This window comes from Miscanthus floridulus, unplaced genomic scaffold (genome assembly GCF_019320115.1).
Source record: "Miscanthus floridulus cultivar M001 unplaced genomic scaffold, ASM1932011v1 fs_164_10_11, whole genome shotgun sequence".
In the NCBI taxonomy this organism is placed as follows: Eukaryota; Viridiplantae; Streptophyta; class Magnoliopsida; order Poales; family Poaceae; genus Miscanthus; species Miscanthus floridulus.
In genome coordinates this window covers 25,076-39,115 of record NW_027096307.1, presented here as the reverse complement: position 1 = coordinate 39,115, position 14,040 = coordinate 25,076, and the positions used below count along the sequence as shown (strand labels likewise).

The 14,040-nt window shown below is 45.6% G+C and overlaps 1 long non-coding RNA gene across 1 annotated transcript; it reads left to right on the top strand.

The window, feature by feature from the left end:
• Positions 1–9,264: 9,264 nt before the first annotated feature.
• On the top strand, positions 9,265–10,212 carry LOC136530608 (uncharacterized). Its single transcript, XR_010777824.1, has 3 exons — positions 9,265–9,483; positions 9,923–9,976; positions 10,076–10,212. It is a non-coding gene; the product is annotated as an uncharacterized lncRNA (long non-coding RNA).
• The last annotated feature ends 3,828 nt before the right edge of the window (positions 10,213–14,040 follow it).

The following is a 14,040-nucleotide window of genomic DNA, read 5'->3' as shown; positions in this document are numbered from 1 at the left end:
CAAATTTATGAAAGCATCGCTACAATGTAGACAATCCCAACTACCACTAAAAGAACTAAAGCTAAAATACATTTCAGGAGCACAAGGATTTCGCGACCAATCTCAACTAAAACAGACAGATCCCCCGATTGTGCAACATCTTTGGGCTTCTTCGGCTGGATCACTGCCTCATTAGCCGCCGTATCTGCCTGTTGTGCAAGATATTTTTGCACAAGTTCAACATACTCTTCCTCCCAGTAGAAGCCTGAACATCGTCCACTGCCATCCCACTGAAATTAAAACAAAAAATTAGAACTTTAATCACAACCATCATGAAAATAGGTATAAATTAAACTAACCATAATCATTAAATACGATAAAATAACTCACATTGCGATCCGGACACTTGTAGAAGATACGATCCTTGTTGGGACCCTCCTTCTTCACTCGATACTCCATCACAATCTTCGTCTCATCACGACACTTGCCGCATGGAATGAGAGGAAGGCCCGGCCTAAGTCGCTTTGGAAACCCATGAGAGGCCGAGGACCCGGAAGCAGTTGCCATCTACTCTCTATACTCATTTTTTAATACACTATAAATTTCTCCTTTTATAAACAAATAAAATTAACAAACTATAAAATTATCTAGATCTCTAAACAATGATATTTTTAATGGTCATTGTGTTCTCGTCTTTTACTGCAGCAGGTAAGTAATTCACATGATATTTCCGTAAATTAACAGAAGAATGGGAGTGTACACACATAACAGACTACTGCGACGATATCGGGACGTGTGAATAAATAACCATCTGTACTAGTTGACCTTGCTTACGTGATCATCTCGACGAGCATTTCTCCACCGGACGGCACCGTACTTGGTCAAGGAAGAGCTCTGATTCTACGAGGAAGGGAACACGGTCTTCCACGACCGTTGCCGCTCTCCCTCGTAGAATCAAAGCTCCTCCTTGACGTCCGTTACCGCTCAACAGAGAACATGCTCGCCGAGATGAACACGGTCCGCAAGTTCAACTAGTACGGATTTTCTATAATTTTCTAAGTTTTTCATTTCATAAAAAGTTAAAATAAAAAGTACGGTGATTGACAAACTACTGCGACGATATCGGGATATGTGAATAAATAACCATCCGTACTAGTTGAACTTGCTTACGTGATCATCTCGGCGAGCATTTCTCCACCGGACGGCACCGTACTTGGTCAAGGAAGAGCTCCGATTCTACAAGGAAGGGAACACGGTCTTCCACGACCGTTGCCGCTCTCCCTCATAGAATCAAAGCTCCTCCTTGACGTCCGTTACCGCTCGGCAGAGAACATGGTCGCCGAGATGAACACGGTCCGCAAGTTCAACTAGCTACTTTAACCTTCTTTCATGTAAATATGCAAGCTTGAAGTGATTTTGAGCTCAAATTGCTTACAAATGAAAAAAACCACAATAAAGAACCATATATATATATAGTGAACAAAATGAGATAAGACAATGGTGAAAAATGAGAGTATGAGATTGGTAACCTTTACAACTGAAGAATCGACGGAGAAATCAAAGAAATCGACGGAGGAATCGAAGAATAGATGGAGGAACAATGGAGGGAGGGAGGAAGCAAGAACACTACTGCAGTGAGCTTCAAAATACGTTGAGCTTGGGCTCGGGGAGGAAGAAGGAGACGGCCGATATATAAAGGGGGGACCTTTAGTCCCGGTTGGTGGATCCAACCGGGACTAAAGGTAACTTTCCAACCCCGGGCGCAGCCATGGCCCGGGAGTAGACCTTTACTCCCGGTTGGATCCACCAACCGGGAGTAAAAGTATACCTTTAGTCCCGGTTGGAGGCTCCAACCGGGACTAAAGGTCCCTGCCACCTCTGTCTAGCGCAGTAGCCGTTGGGCAGGGACCTTTAGTCCTAGTTGGAGCCTCCAACCGGGACTAAAGGTATTTCTAGTCCCGGGGGCAAAAAATTCCGGGACTACAGCCCATTTTGGCCGAGGATCAAAGGTCTATTCTCTACTAGTGAAACTGACAGACCCTAAACTGCACTTGAGGACTGGTGCCGAGGTTCGTGCTCAGATAGATGCTCTCGTGCCCAATGAAGAAGGTGGTTTTGTGGGATATGGTGAGGAACATATGTGGACTCATAAGTCCGGCTTGACGAGGCTCCCCTATTTTGATGACCTTCTTCTGCCACATAATATTGATGTAATGCACACTGAAAAGAATATCGCCGAGGTACTTTGGGGAACTCTCATGGACACTTACAAGTCTAAGGACAACGTTAAGGCTAGAGTGTACCTAGCGACGTTGTGCGATAGACCGAATCAAGCGATGCAGCCTCCTAGTGGCTGAAACAAGAACTGGAAAAGGCCTAAGGTCAATTTTGTCTTGCAAATCGATCAAAGGAGGGAAGTACTAAAATAGATCAAGATATTAATGTTCCCAGATGGATATGCAGTGAATCTTAGCAGGGGAGTGAACTTGGGCACTCTGCGAGTCAACAGGATGAAGAGTCATGACTAGCACATATGGATTGAGCGGCTTCTTCCGGTGATGGTCCGAGGCTATGTCCCTGAGCATGTTTGGCTAGTGCTGGCAGAGTTGAGCTTTTTCTTTCGCTAGCTTTGTGCCAAGGAGATATCTCGGACCGTCGCTCAGGACTTGGAAAAAGCGGCACCTGTGTTGCTCTGTAAGCTGGAGAAGATCTTTCCACCCGGCTTCTTCTTGCCGATGCAGCATCTGATTGTGCACCTCCCGTCCAAGGCATGTTTGGGGGGCCCATGTAGGCCCGTTGGTGCTATCCAATCGAGAGATGTCTAAAGACTCTTCACAAAAAATGTACAAATAAAGCCAGAATTGAGGCTTCCATTGTAGAGGCATGCCTTCGGGAGGAGGTGGCAAACTTCACAACGCAATACTACAAGCCGAACCTTCCTAGCAATAATAATCCACTCCCTCGTTACAATGCTGCCGAAAATGAATCGACCCTCAGCCTTTTCCAAGGCCAACTCGGCGGCGCAAGTGGATCAACCCCGAAGCTATTGGGAAATGAAGAGTGGCGCAGTATCATGCTATATGTGTTGAATAACCTTACCGAGGTGCAGCCGTTCATCAAGTAAGTTCTCAACGAACTTGTTTCAATACGCCATCACTATTCTACATCCAACCCCATTGATTCTCGTTCGGACAGGGAATTTATTCGTGAATTCTAGCATCAATCAAGGGATCCTACCTCGCATGAACAAGACACCCTTGTTTTGCAGGGTGCGGGAGCGGGGAGGCCTGATTTTATTTCTTGGTTCAAACAAAAGGTAATGTCCAATTTAGCTCATACGTTCGATCGTCCAAGGTGATCGTACGTTTGATTAATATAACGATCTATCATGCTTCACCTTGCAGGCCTAGACTGGTTCGTCCATGAGTGACGAGTTGAAACAGGTTGCAAACGGCTATGACATTAGGGTGAAATCATTTACCGGCTATGATGTGAACGGATATCGCTTCCACACAACAAGTTATGAGAAGATTCGGCCCAAACGAAAAACCACAAATAGCAGAGTTTGTATGCCCGGCACTGATGGCCTCGACTATCATGGTAGAGTTGAGGAAATCTATGAACTCTCATTTCATGGAGACAAACCTCTTAAACCTATCATGTTCAAATGCCACTGGTTTAATCCTCGATCAACGAGACGAACCCTTCATCTTGGGCTAGTCAAGATTCGAGAAGATTCCATCTATCCTAGAAAAGATGTCTACATTGTGGCTCAACAGGCCATGCATGTGTATTATACTCCATACGCCAACCAAGACAAAGAGGATCTTAAGGGTTGGGCTATTGTGCACTAGGTCTCTCCACACGGTAAACTACCTGCCCCAAACGATGATGATTACAACTTCAACGCAAACACATATGATGGACAGTTCTATCAAGAAGATGGGCTACCAGGCACGTTTGAGATAGTCTTACCCGAAGCAATCGAAATGGAAGTAGACAACGAAATGGTTGATGGCGAGGTCGATGGAGATGTGGTGGTAAATGCCAAGGACATAGCAATGCTTGAGCGATTACTTCTAGGCAATGACTATGATGACAACATAGAACCTTCGGATAGTGTTGCCCATTTGGACAATTTTGACAGTGATGATGAGACCTATGATCCCAATCATGAAGATTATTCCTAGTACATGTAATACTATGTTTTTTAATTTGTGTTTTGTTTATATATTTTGAATCTATTTCTAATATATGTACTAATTAGTCTTGTTCATTCTTTGTGATTGTAGGTGTTTGAACAAAGATGGCGAGTAGACGTCCACGCCGTGACATGCCCTCGGTTTACGAGAGAGACCACCTTCTCCTTCGAGGTGAGGGGTCATCGTCCGTGGAAGCGTCCATAGGAGGTGACGAGAGGATGACCAGGGGCAGCAGCCGTAGGAGGCAGCGGTCTCCTCCCAGGCCACGTGACGAGGTGCTGGAGGAGGAGCACATGACGGCCATGACCACATCCTTGTCGGAGGATGAGAGGGGTCAGCAGATGGGCGAGGGAGGCGAGGCACTCGAGGGCGAGGGAGGCGAGGCGCTCGAGGGTGGGGGAGGCGAGGGGCTCGAGGGCGATGGAGGGGGTACCGCTACCCGGACTCCCTACGAGCGAGGTCCCGCGAGCCTCCCTCCGGTTCCGCTTCCTCACAACCGCCCAGTGATTCGGCCTATGGCAAAGAGGTAAGTAACTATAGATGTTATCACAACTACTTCATAAGATATGTTGGAAATCATAAGAGAAACTAATAAATTTTCTTAATCACTTGTGCAGGTCCTGGTTGGTTTTGTCAGGTACTCCAGCATGCACCCCCGCGAGCATCCTTGGTGTTTTGTGTAGGAAATGGTACCCCGGCATTGTGCAACTGTCTGAAGAGCCGGTGGTGCGGGATCCGGCCTCCAACTAGGACAGGTACGCGCTGGTCATGGATGACACTTACCGCAACAAGTAGGAGCGGGTATTGGTGGAGTTTTGGGTAAGTTTCTCTCGCACAACATTGCTTAATACATCTCATTCATTGGTTAAATGTTTTATTGAAATAATGAATGGATACATCGGTTTTGTATGCAGAAATTTTTCAAGGCCGAAGAAGGACTTGAGGCCCAGGTGGATCGGGCGGCTGCCGTAGCTTGTAGGAAGTATGTCACCGAGATGCACCACCATGGGCGCGTCCAAGCCCACATAGACTACTACAGGTCGGTACTTAAGCAGTCCCTCCCCAAGCCTCAAGCATGACTGATTACGCTGACCCGGAACCAGTACCTTGATGTAGGCGAATAACATTCATAATGATTCGTTCTGATATTAAGTAGGTTCAATTTCATCTTCTTATATGTCAAATACTCAATGACTTGTAGGTGATTCCTTGGTGGTGCCGATCGTATCCCGAGTGCTGGGCCATGATCGTGGACAAGTGGTTATCACAGGACTTTGTTGGCACGCACGAGAGGCTACGGGAACAGCGTCTGATGAGCCGCAGCCTCCCCGGATACAAACAAGCATATGTAAGTGATTTCTTTCATTTATTTTGATGCTCAATTCTGCTTGATTTCTCACCATCTTCCTATCTTTCTCGTAGGAGGCTGCGCACCCGGGCGAGGAGGTCTCAGAGTTCTCTGCGTGGGCTATGTTCCACATGGGCAGGGCGTCGTCCTCTGTCTCCTTCGACCCGGCTGCCCCGCCCTAGGTGTACTCCGACCCGAACATATACACTAAAGTCCAAGAGTACACGTCCTCGGTAAGGGAGATCTATGGGGAAGATTACAATGTGCGCACTGAGCCCATTGATGCAGAGACGATCATGAGGCTCGAAGGAGGCAAGAAGCACGGGTGGCTGTGGATTGCAGACGGCGCCATCGACTCCACCACTGTTCCCTCCCTCGACGCTATCTGAGCACGGAGCACGAGCTCCAGCCAGCCCATACGCTCACGGCCTTCTCCAGCACTGCAGCAGGTCCAGGCACTCCAGGTAATTCCTGTTTTACTCATCGTACATTGATATTTACACACCTAAATTAGATTTGCATTACTGATACATTGGAGTGAAATATTGCAGGCCGAGCTGCAAGAAACAAAAAGGCAAAGTCAAGAGCAGAACACGGAACTGACCGCACAGCTGCAGGCCCAGCAGGTCGCGTTCGAGGCCGCGCAGAAGCAGATGGCGGAGATGATGGTGATCATGCAAAGTCTTGGGCAAGCATCGGGTGTACCTGTGCAGTTTTCAGCTCCTCCTCCTCCTACTCCTGTAGCTACTCCTGCAAGTATGAAAGTTCACTTTTCGCTTGTGTTTTGCATGGATGTCGGCGTTCGTGCCATTGTGGATGTCGGCGTTCGTGTCGTTGTTTCTTGCAGGTTTTGGAAACCTCCCCGTGCAGGGGAGGTGCTGCCGAAATTTTCAATTGAGTCTAATCTTTTTGTATTCCTAGATTACTAGATGCAATCTCTAAGTTCCAAAACTATTTTTCCGGATTACTCACACATGCAATCTCTGCTCCTTTGTGCAGCCTCCGTCCGCAGGTTCCAATCAATTTGGTAGTGCGTCACCGGGTGATCCCGCCTTTCCTTCACCACCGTCTCATAGGCTACCTTGATCAGGACTAGTGCTAGGTGATGTGGTTGGACTTTATTGTAATATTTGTGGTTTATGGTTCTGACTTGTGCTTGGATTTCATGAACTTGTCGTAATAAACATGTGAATGATGATGAACATGTGACTTGTCGTTGTAATATATTGTGATTTGTGGTTCACAATTATGGTTGTGATATATTGTGAGAAAATAGGTTCTGTGTGATATATATGTGATGGTTGATATATGTATATATATGAAATGCTTGTGTCGATGGAATGGAAAAAACAAACAAAAAATTTAAATTTCTGCCTCTTTGCCAAGGGCAATGACCAAGGCCCTCGGCAAAGAAGGGTCCTTTGCCGAGGGCCATTCCATTGCCCTCGGCAAAGATTTTTTTAAAAAAAAATAAAATTTTTGCAACATTTCTTTGCCGAGGGCCATGGTTGGAGGCCCTCGGCAAAGATTTTTCAAAAAAAAGAATAATTCTTTGCCGAGGGCCGTCCCATTGCCCTCGACAAAGATTTTTTGGAAAAATTCTGCACATTTCTTTGCCGAGGGCCATGGTTGGAGGCCCTCGGCAAAGATTTTTTAAAAAAAAAGAATAATTCTTTACCGAGGGCCCCCGGAGACGGCCATCGGCAAAGACTCCGTCCTAGGCGCCGGTGCCGTGACGGCTGCTTTTCTTTGCCGAGTGCCGCTCCAGCCCTCGGCAAAGGCTTTGCCGAGTGCCTAATAAAGGGCCCTCGGCAAAGACCCTCTTCGCCGACTCAGAATTCCCCGAGTGCTCTTTGCCGAGGGCCGCCTTCAGCAAAGCCTTTGCCAAGGGTTAATGGGCCTTTGCCGAGGGCCTCAGGCCCTCGGCAAAGAGACCGTCTCCAGTAGTGTTTGATGAACTTTGGAAATATTTTTTACCTAGATCGCATTTATTGAATTTCCATATTTTAGCACTTATTGAATATGGTTGTTTGATGACTGCAATATCATCACCTTTAAGATTTGGATAATAGTATCCCAAATTATGCAACTCTTCCAAACCATCAATGATATAACTAGCAAAAAAATGAATTATTCAATGATATACCCTTCGTAGCAGTAATATAGTAAAGCACATTACAGTTTGAGTGATACTAGTTATAAATACTTTATCAATTATGATAGGTGATACAATTTGAAATAAAATGTATCTACAAAGTTACTAGTAGTTGTACATGATCAAAATAACAAAATCTATAGTGAATCTTCCATCTTTATCAGCTCGTGGACCATGTTTTTTAATATAAGTCTCAAATGTTATATCAAATGGTAAATGAGAAAAAAATGTGCAACTAATGTGCTCTCCAACTCCATTAGCAAATCCTAGAGCTTTCATCACACATGGATGATCAACTTGAGTAAATTGACCATACAACTCTGATGTAGAATCTAGCCCATTAATCTCTACCCCTATAATACACCACTTCAAATTATCCTACAGCCACCAAACAAATCCCACCTCTACAGTCATGACCTAAACTACGTCCACCCCACAAAATGCACACAGAAAAAGATGACATTAAAAATGTGCGCACCAAATTAACTCACTCATTCTCTCTCCTTACTCAGCCACATCCGACAGCCGATATTCTTTGGATCTCCCACCCCCAATCTCCTCACTTCACCGCTCCACCGCGGTCGCGCGCCTTCCCTCCGCCCCGAGCCCCACGCGCTCGAACCCACAGCAGCGATGGTTTGATCCCTCCGTTCGTCCATGGTCCTTTTTTCCGGAAAAAATTTGAAAAACCATCACCTACCCTAACCTCCCCTCCCCGTCTCGTGACTCCAAGAGTGGCCAATGCAGGCCATAGACCATCACCCGTCGCCTGTGCAGACGCGACGGAGGAGGATCACGACGCGACGAAGGATCAGGACATGGTGCAGCTCGTGCTCAACCTCTGCATCCCGGAGCTCCGGGAGAAGGCTCTCCTCTTCCTCTCCAAGGTGAATGATCCCTGGTCCTCTCGCACGCTGACTCCTCCTCTCCCCCACACGACGATGACTCCTCCTCTCCCCCACACGACGATGAGCCGACGGCCACCAGGTTGCGCGCGGCTAGGACAATAGCCCCACCGGTGGTGGCGACAGCTAGGGTTAGGGTTTTGGGCAATAGTGAGCTAGCATCTCTTCTTTTTCTCCTATTCTTTTTATTCAGTTTTACATTAGATCCACCCAGATTCTGGTGGTACGCAATCTTTCCTTGCATCCTTTTGCCTCGTTATTGCCTCATTAGAGGGGATCCTAAAAAACTGATGGAATAGTTGAACTTGGGTGTGCTTTAGCTTAGGTACAGTGATGAACACATACAGTTTGGTTACCCTGTGCTTTTGGATCTTGCTTCTTTTTTAACCACAGTGCTCACTAACAGTTTCCTAATAGAGTAGTTACTAAATCTAAAAGGACTCATCACTTCAATCTGAAGGCATTTTCAACCTGAAGGACACAGCCAAATGGGATGTTTGGAAGGTTATTATAGGTTTGTTCAGATTTATTCTGGATGTGCTATTTGCCCCTCTGACCAAGGAGGATGTGACGACTGATTACATCACCAAATGTACTTCATGTGTAAAATTGTTTGGAGCAATTAAGTAGCATACATGTAGCTTGCAGCACCATGACTATGTCATCATATTTTTACTGTCTTGCATATTATCTCCCTGTGAGATCAATGAAGTTGGTCTCGTAGCTTGCACCACCATGACTATTTCATCATATTTTTACTGTCTTGCATATTATCTGCCTTTGAGATCAATGAAGTGGGTCCGGCTGAGAAGAATGTTGTCTCATGTGGCTTCTTAATGAAACTTTTCAAGGCATTTTGTATTTCATAGTTTTTTCAGTCAGCCCCTACTGAAGGTAACAGATACTCCTCTGTCCTCTATTTTGATCTTCTCGATCTACTTTGCCAAATTTCAGATCATTTGAAGTCAATGCAAGGTTGAACTTTTGTTTATCTAAGAGATGTCAAACACTAAGAGCAAGGATGAATTTTTTCCATGTATCGTTCTTTCCAGTTTTGGGCTAAAATGGGATGAAATTGTGTCTTAAAGGTAACAAAAGTGTAACCTTACTGTATGTAATGGTTTTGGCTTGAAAATAACTACAAATAATGATGCACCGGACAAGAAATTTCGGAACCTTGAAACCTCTTTTTTGTCTTGACAGTGATAAATTAAATTTTTGAGACACTGAAATGGCCAGATGGTGCCTTTCTTATTCGTTGATTTAATAGCTCCAATTTTGAAGCATCTTATATTGTTTCCTTTCTTTCAACCAAACTATGTACCTAATTTAGGTTGGCTCCTTGCGTTTGGAACCATTTTCAGGATACCTTGGTCAATAATGTTTGGTGAAGTTTCTGCATATTCAGGGAAAATTTATTACTTTGGTTGCCTTTCACAACTTCGCTTTGCTTATATATCAACATCTTTTCTTTTGGAAAAAAAAGTTTTAGACTCCAGTTCAAGCCTCCGAGGTAATGGAGTGACAAGGGGTGGTGGGAGTGGATCCAGAAATGGAGCGCTACTAATGACGAGCTACTGAATTGAGCAAAGGAAGGATCAACGATGCCATGAAGGATGTGAGGAGGAAGGGAAAATGATGACCCTGCAATCAAGATGTAACGATAGTACATTTTCCCACCAGTTCAGTCCATTAGCATGCCCATTTTTCTCCTTGTCCTGGAGTTAGCATGCATGGGGCATTGAAGGCTCTGTTTCTAAAATAGTGTGATACACAATTAATTTTTAATTCTACCAGGATCTGAGGTAAACGACATGAAGGCTCTGTTTCTAAATAGTGTGATCCTGCTTTATAAAAAGAAATATATACCACCATTAAAAAAGTAGTATGATACTCCTGCTACTTCAATTGTCATTTGATTTGTAGAACCAAATAGCATCTGATGTTGTATTCTCTTGGATCAACTTAAGTCCTCCTATACTTCTATTAGATAGATGGTAGGTAAGTTCTTGGGATATTATATTTCTTTAAGCCTGTGTTGATCTTCACATGCGATCTCCTTGCTGCCCAGATATCTACCTAGAATTGTAAAGAAGTGTTTTTGACAAATGAAAATGCTTTGTTATAGATGTGACCACTAATGTTGAAAAATGTTATTGTTCATATTTTGATCAGGTGAGATGGACTTCCTTTTTGCTTTTTATTTTTACATGAATCATAAATATATCTGATTTAATTTTCTATGAATCGTAAATATATCTAAGTGATGCTTAATAACTTGGCATATATGCCTTTTGGTTATTTGATTTCCATGGTTATATGTTACCGTAGCATTAGCACGGGCATTATACTATTTCTCTAAAAATGAACTGATTCTTTCCATTTCATTTTTCCAATATATGACGGTTGTTTTTATGTATATCCCTGAATGAAGCTGTGGCATTAGCACGAGCACTGTACTATGCTAATAATAAGCATGTTTTACTACTCACTATCCTCATTGTCACTGAATGATCAAGGCGGCTGTAACCTCACACCAAATGCAAATAAATAGAAGCTTCGTCAATTATTAGAGTTACATATTAACAGTCCAATGTGACACATTAAAATGGTAGTGCAGCAAATGGATGATGATGAGATGCATTACATATATTTATGATGCTATTACAGAGGAGGGAGACAAAATGTACTTACCATCATTCCACCGACATCTCTTGTAGACATCTATCTGATAGAAGTTGGACCTGTTATGTGAATGTATCAAGAGGCTTGAAGGTCTTCACCCTACCCAAACAACAACAACCTTCAGTAAAATAGTGTGAGAAGGTGAGCAAGGGTTCATGACTGTGACCAACCAGCTAGAATAGCACAATGCATGATAGATGATGGATCGAGATTGCTACAAAAATTTCAAGACTAGTGGATTCCGGACAAAAAAATTAACAAAAACTGGACGAGATTTTGGAGCAGGAGAAGGAGAACACCGAACACAATCAAAACCAAGCGCTCGGGGGAAGACTATAAACCAAACCCTAGCTTTCTCCTCCTCCTCCTCCTCCTCCTCGGTTTGTCCTGTCTCCTTTGAATGTAGTATGATCACCGTCGCACAAGTGGCGTCCCCTCCCCCTTTCCCCTCGCTAACCCCTCTCTGATTGAGAAGCGAGAGAGACGGCTGCACCCGTCCGCCGTACTACTGCTCCCTAGGTTCGCCTTGCTCTACCTCTCAACCCAGGCCCATGATGGGGAGGAACACCCCACCACATTGGCGCCGGTTTGGGGAGGCGGGTGTCACGTGATCAAGCTAGACAGTGAATAATATCCTCCGATGGTGGCTGGCGGGTGGTTATGGCAGATTCTTGGTGCATTGCATCCCCCACATGCCCCTTCCCCTCCACTTTTGCCTCTATTCAAAACTAGAAGTGGAAGCAGCTTGTGAGAACTGTGGTGCCTTGTGTCATTGGAGTTGTCTCTCATCACTAACAGGTAGGGTCAGATTCTATGGGCAGCCGTATGTCAGCAGGGAGAGGTGTTGGAGTACATCGGATGCGCTGAAATCAATGGTGCCCTACATCCTTTTTTTATGTCCCCCTCCTCTCTCTCTCATGCTTTGCTACATAGCACCTAACGGTGTTTTGTAAACCAGACTAGTAAATTTATACGATTGTCACGTTGCCCTAGGAAGACGATGGTAGCATCCAAAAGACATGAGGATTTATATTGGTTATGGCTGGAGCCCTACGTCCAGTCTCAGAGATGATCGAGTGTGTGTTTCTCACTTGAATGCTCTGAAGTTCTTACAATGGGGGTGCAAGAATGGTGGAAGAGGTAGGAGAGCTAGAGCTAGGAGATGAACTGCCTGATGGGAAGCTTCAGGTGTCCAGAGATTGTGAAGAATGTGGAGATTCAGAATAAATCTGACCCCCCTAGGAAGGATGCCCTAGCTGCCCTTATATAGAGTTCGGGGCTAGAGCATGTATAAAGAAGAAGGTTCTCCTGACCGAGGGGTTGTGAGCCTGAGGGAGGGGCCTAGCTAACTTGGCTTGCAAGCTACGTCGTCTTGTGCAGTACGTTTGAGCATTGTTGTCATCATGGTCTTGTGCCCACGTCGCGGTAAGGTGTGGCTGGTTCTACTATGCCGGCCATGGTGGCACTATAGGCATGGTGGTGGTTCGCTAGCCGTCCTGTGCGACGTGGTCTCCATTATGGCCTTTGTCATTGCCTCCTGTTCTCCTGGGGGGGTCGTACCGGAGTTGGTAGCCTCCCCCAGGTCATCGATCACCTGGTTAGTCTTGTTGAGTTGGTGGCCGCAATCCCATGCTTTGGGGTCATGGTTCCCATTGACTTGGATGGCCTCTAAGTCAAGGCCTCCATTATGGATCCCATCCCATAGTGTGTAGGATCATATGTATATCTTGTCGGACTATATTTGGACGGTGGGTCGTTGTACTAACAGTCACTGCTGTGCGGTGTTGTCTTGTTCATGCTGCATGGCGCAGGGATGGCGTTTGACCGGATCGAGGTGACCATTGTCCCCTAAGTCCTTGCGGGGTCAGTGCAGCATGTCCACTCTTGTTAGAGCGGGCGTGCTTGGCTGGGCTCGACCTGTCTCCATTCCTCCAGGGGTTGGTATGGCAAAGGGGTCGAGAACCCTTGTGCTATGCTTGGCTAAGGCAGAGAGGAGGGGTCATGGCTGACTTCATCCTTGATGTCTAGTATGGTCTGCTAGGCTTAGCTAGGCCTTGGTCATTTGGGCTTTCGCTAGTTGGTGTATCGTGGGCTGCTTGGCCTGCTAACTAATCGTTGCCTTGAGACACCCAGGGATTATAACCCCGATAGTAGCCCCTGAGCATTTTTGCGATCATGAAGTGGTCATGAAAGCGCTGAGATGCGTGTACGTTGGGTGCGGGTTCATAGTCGTGGCCTATCTGAGCTTTGTTGCTCAACCCCTTGTGGGCTAGTGCATTCAATGCGGTAGGTGGCTATTATGTTCCGCCCCCATCAGGACGCCCTAACAACATGCTACACGATTGTTGAGCCCTGCCGTGCCAGTGTGCTACATATCAGGGGTTCATGACCCAGGCGGGACTGAGTGGTCTCGTCGACGCTGTACCGGCCTGACAACATGCTACATGATTGTTTGGTAGGGTCTTGATTTCCCTAACCTTACGTGGGCATCTGGCATTGGCTGTGGCCTCCCATGGTTCACCACGTGGTGTGGGGTTTTCAGGCTGCTCAGTCCGCCCTTGGTCTTATAAATAGGGGTTCCCTTTCTATTTGAACCATCTTCAACCGTGTCTAGGTATTGCTTTTAGTTTTCCTCTGAGAGACCAAGCTTTGAAAAAGGGAGAGAGAGGTTTGAAGGGAACCACGAGGTACCTCTAATTATGTCTACGGATTATTTTTTATTGAGTGAGGAGAAAAGAGAGGGAGAAGTGTGAGGAGAGCTGTGCT